This window comes from Nycticebus coucang, chromosome 17 (genome assembly GCF_027406575.1).
Source record: "Nycticebus coucang isolate mNycCou1 chromosome 17, mNycCou1.pri, whole genome shotgun sequence".
Classification (NCBI taxonomy): domain Eukaryota; kingdom Metazoa; phylum Chordata; class Mammalia; order Primates; family Lorisidae; genus Nycticebus; species Nycticebus coucang.
This window is the reverse complement of record NC_069796.1, coordinates 18059588-18065147: the sequence shown is the minus strand read 5'-3', so window position 1 is coordinate 18065147 and position 5560 is coordinate 18059588. Positions and strand designations below refer to the sequence as shown.

Genomic DNA, 5560 nt, shown 5'->3' with positions numbered 1-5560 from the left:
ACAATTTGGCATATTTTGCCTAACTACTTCCAGCAAGATCTCTTCAAAGACCAAAGTGTTAAGTGGTTTCTGCAACTGGCAGATACCGAAGATAAACTGTGCTGTCTATAATGCTAGTCTTCAAGAAGAGGGGGACTTTCATGGGAATCAGTTGGTAGTGATAGAACAGAGAAAAGCAAACAGGCCAAACTGAGACCCTGGGAAAGGAAAAGAGAACTAGCTCAGACTGAGAAGTAATCATGCCTCTTCCTTACTCTCTGATTTCCTGAAATCCTTGTAATTATCCTCCTCCCCCACTCCAGATTTACCAGTCTAAATCCCTGTCCTCGCAGGGTTTCTGCCACAGAAGTCACCAACAGGGGTTTTGGTCTGCACTGCCAACACCCATCAAATGAGGGAAGTTGAGAGTAAAGGAGGTTCTTAATCTCATGACTAAGGCTGAATTGAGAAGTCTGTTTTTGGAATTTCACACAAGCATTTTGAATTCAATATGTCATAAAATTAATATAAGAGTCTCTGTGCACCTAAGACCTTTTTTTTTTTCAATTTGAAAGCAGTCACTGTTTATTAACTAACCAGATTACAAAAACAATCAGGGCAGATACCTTAGTTCCTTCTTCTAATATTGATTTGGTCTTCCTTGTTACCAGCATCTCCACCTTCTACAAAGTGGGTTGTCGTTTTCTATCGTCTCGCTCTGTGGAGACGATAACTTGAAGGGCTACAAGAAGTTATTTGCTTCTTTGAAGTGTTTGCCAACAGTATAGATCTCATGAATCACATCCTCCATGCAGACTATACCATATTTACCAAGAGATCGAACAATCGAACTGTTATCAGTCAATGCAATTCGTTTCTTATTGATTTTGCCATAACCATGCTTGTAGATTAGCTCATTTACTGACTTCAGATTTGGGTACCCCCATGCAATATGTGGTTCTACAATCCTCAGCATGTTAATTGAAGGCTTGTTGAGCTTAACAAAAGTTCCATTGAAGATCTGGCAAAAGTGAAGAAGCTGCAACACCTATTGGACCTTTGGACACACACAATTGATACCGCTGATCCTGATGACAAATGCCAATTTGGGTTCTGCAGGTACATAGAAGTTGCCAGCTTTTCCTGCCATCCTAGCCATATGAATCTCAGTTCTGTACATCTGCCTATATTCCTTATGATAATGCTTAGATTTTTCATAGATAAGCTTCCTTGACTTTTGAAGCATCTTTTGGGCACACTTCTTTCTCAGACACTTGACTTTCACCTCTACGAAATTCCTTCTCTTTTTCTTAAGGGTTTCTGGCACAGCAGGAACCTTCTTTTTCTTCTCTTCAACACCCTCCATGGTTCCAGCCGGGAAAGAAATGCACCTAAGACATTTTTCACTCAAAAAACCCACTTCTAACACCAACAGCAACCTTCCCCATAACAAAATTCATCAGGGTAGTATAGGTTAAATAGATATTTCAGCAAAGAATTGGTATCCTAGCCATCATTTATAATATTTTGCTATAGAGAAATTAATCCCAGCACGTCTAAAATTTGGAGATTATCACTTAATACATGTGCTTTACACAAATATGCTCAGTTGGAGGATTCTCCATCCTTAAGCATTTTTTTTTATTTTTTTCATCCTTAAGCATTTATAAGACAATTATTTACAAAAGTAAAATATACTATTTATCACATATTCATTATACCCTGTAATAGGTGTTTTGTTATCTCATTTAAACCTCAACAACCCTAAAAGGGTAATGTTTTTGTTTTACAAACAAAAAAACCTAAACTCAAATTACTTGCCCAAATTCATATTGGATCTGGATATTACCACATGAGGATTTGACTTCAGATCGCTTAGACTACAAAGGCCCCTCAGTCCTAAGGAAATAAAATTAGAGCCTACTATTCCCTTCACCCCCATGCCATGAATTGAGTTGGCTTCTCTGATTTGGATCTTCAGTGATTCTCTGGTAGAAAAAAAAAACAACTTCTAAAAACAGTTTTCTCCTTCCCTCCTTCAAGACGTAAAGAAAGTTCACCTTTCCTTGCCCTGTCCTAAACTATAAAAGCCATGCTTAATGTCTAATCCAGTTATGTGAGTCTCAAATCCTCCCTGTTGGGTGAGAATTAGTACTTGGGCCAGAGAAAGAATTTTGACACAAATATCAAGATAGAAAGAGGTGGGGCCCCAACCCCATATACCAGGGGAGGTGGGTTCAAGCCCAGCCCCAGCAAAAACTGCAAAAAAAAAAAAAAATAAGATAGAGGTAAAAAGTTTATTTTACCTTAAGATTAGAATAGTTTGGTGAAAGGATGGTCATCCATATTTCAGGCAAATGGTAATCAGAAAAAAGCAGGTGTTGCAATTTTATTTGCAGATACAGTAGGCTTTAAACCATAAAAGTAAGGAAGGACAAGAATGGTCACTTCATATTTGTTAAGGGTAATACTCAACATGACGAGATCTCAATTATTAATATCTATGCACCCAACCAGAATGCACCTCAATTTATAAGAGAAACTCTAACAGACATGAGTAACTTGATTTCCTCCATCTCCATAATCGTCGGAGATTTCAACACTCCTTTGGCAGTGTTGGATCGATCCTCCAGCAAGAAGCTGAGCAAAGAAATCTTAGATTTAAACCTAACCATCCAATATTTAGATTTAGCAGACATCTACAGAACATTTCATCCCAACAAAACTGAATACACATACTTCTCATCAGCCCACAGAACTTACTCCAAAATTGACCACATTTTAGGTCACAAGTCTAACCTCAGTAAATTTAAAGGAATAGAAATTATTCCATGCATCTTCTCGGACCATCATGGAATAAAACTTGAATTGAGTAACAACAGGAATCTGCATACTCATACAAAAACATGGAAGTTAAATAACCTTATGCTGAATGATAGCTGGGTCAGAGATGAGATTAAGAAAGAAATAGCCAATTTTTTGGAACAAAACGACAATGAAGACACAAACTATCAGAACCTCTGGGACACCGCAAAGGCAGTTCTAAGAGGGAAATTTATAGCACTGCAAGCCGTCATCAAGAGAACGGAAAGAGAGGAAGTTAACAACTTAATGGGACATCTCAAGCAACTGGAAAAGGAAGAACATTCCAACCCCAAACACAGTAGAAGAAAAGAAATAACCAAAATTAGAGCAGAATTAAATGAAATTGAAAACAAAAGAATAATACAACAGATCAATAAATCAAAAAGCTGGTTTTTTGAAAAGTTCAGTAAAATAGATAAACCTTTGGCCAACCTAATCAGAAAAAAAAGAGTAAAATCTCTAATATCATCAATCAGAAACAACAAAGACGAAATAACAACAGACTCATCAGAAATCCAAAAAATCCTTAATGAATATTACAAGAAACTTTATTCTCAGAAATATGAAAATCTGAAGGAAATTTACCGATACTTGGAAGCACGCCACCTTCCAAGACTTAACCAGAATCAAGTGGAAATGTTGAACAGACCCATATCAAGTTCAGAAATAGCATCAACTATACAAAACCTCCCTAAAAAGAAAAGCCCGGGACCAGATGGTTTCACGTCAGAATTCTACCAAACCTTTAAAGAGGAATTAGTACCTATATTACTCAACCCGTTCCAAAATGTAGAAAAAGAAGGAAGACTACCCAACACGTTCTATGAAGCAAACATCACCCTGATCCCCAAACCAGGAAAAGACCCAACAAGAAAAGAAAATTATAGACCAATATCACTAATGAATATAGATGCAAAAATATTCAACAAGATCCTAACAAACAGAATCCAGCAACACATCAAACAAATTATACATCATGACCAAGTTGGTTTTATCCCAGGGTGTCAAGGCTGGTTCAATATACGTAAATCTATAAATGTAATTCAGCACATAAACAAATTAAAAAACAAAGACCATATGATTCTCTCAATTGATGCAGAAAAAGCTTTTGATAATATCCAGCATCCCTTCATGATCAGAACACTCAAGAAAATCGGTATAGAAGGGACATTTCTTAAACTGATAGAGGCCACCTACAGCAAACCCACAGCCAATATCATATTGAATGGAGTTAAATTGGAATCATTTCCACTCAGATCAGGAACCAGACAAGGCTGCCCATTGTCTCCATTGCTTTTCAACATTGTAATGGAAGTTTTAGCCACCGCAATTAGGGAAGAAAAGGCGATCAAGGGTATCCATATAGGGTCAGAAGAGATCAAACTTTCGCTCTTCGCAGATGATATGATTGTGTATCTGGAAAACACTAGGGACTCTACTACAAAACTCCTAGAAGTGATCAAGGAATACAGCAGCGTCTCAGGTTACAAAATCAACATCCATAAATCGGTAGCCTTTATATACCCCAACAACAGTCAAGTTGAAAAAGCAGTTAAGGACTCTATCCCATTCACAGTAGTGCCAAAGAAGATGAAATATTTGGGAATTTACCTAACAAAAGATGTGAAAGATCTCTATAAAGAGAACTATGAAACTCTAAGAAAAGAAATAGCTGAAAATGTTAACAAATGGAAAAACATACCATGCTCATGGCTGGGAAGAATCAACATTGTCAAAATGTCCATACTACCCAAAGCAATATATAATTTCAACGCACTCCCTATTAAGGTTCCACTGTCATATTTTAAAGATCTTGAAAAAACAATACTTCATTTTATATGGAATCAGAAAAAACCTCGAATAGCCAAGACATTACTCAGAAATAAAAACAAAACAGGAGGAATCACACTACCAGACCTCAGACTTTACTACAAATCGATAGTGATCAAAACAGCATGGTATTGGCACAAAAACAGAGAAGTAGATATCTGGAACAGAATAGAGAACCAAGAGATGAATCCAGCTACTTACCGCTATTTGATTTTTGACAAGCCAATTAAAAACATTCAGTGGGGAAAAGATTCCCTATTTAACAAATGGTGCTGGGTGAACTGGCTGGCAACCTGCAGAAGACTGAAATTGGACCCACACCTTTCACCATTAACTAAGATAGACTTTCATTGGATTAAAGATTTAAACTTAAGACATGAAACTATAAAAATACTAGAGGAGGGCGGCGCCTGTGGCTCAGTCGGTAAGGCGCCAGCCCCATATGCCGAGGGTGGCGGGTTCAAGCCCGGCCCTGGCCAAACTGCAACCAAAAAATAGCTGGGCGTTGTGGCGGGCGCCTGTAGTCCCAGCTGCTCGGGAGGCTGAGGCAAGAGAATCACTTAAGCCCAGGAGTTGGAGGTTGCTGTGAGCTGTGTGAGGCCACGGCACTCTACCGAGGGCCATAAAGTGAGACTCTGTCTCTACAAAAAAAAAAAAAAAAAAAATACTAGAGGAGAATGCAGGGAAAACCCTTGAAGAAATTAGTCTGGGTGAGTATTTCATGAGGAGAACCCCCTGGGCAATTGAAGCAGCTTCAAAAATACACTACTGGGACTTGATCAAACTAAAAAGCTTCTGCACAGCTAAGAACACAGTAAGCAGAGCAAGCAGACAGCCCTCAGAATGGGAGAAGGTATTTGCAGGGTATATCTCTGACAAAGGTTTA

General features: G+C 38.1%; 1 pseudogene; it reads right to left on the bottom strand.

Annotated features, from left to right (window-relative positions):
* Positions 1-606: 606 nt before the first annotated feature.
* On the bottom strand, positions 607-1345 carry LOC128568718 (60S ribosomal protein L7-like; annotated as a pseudogene).
* Positions 1346-5560: the final 4215 nt, after the last annotated feature.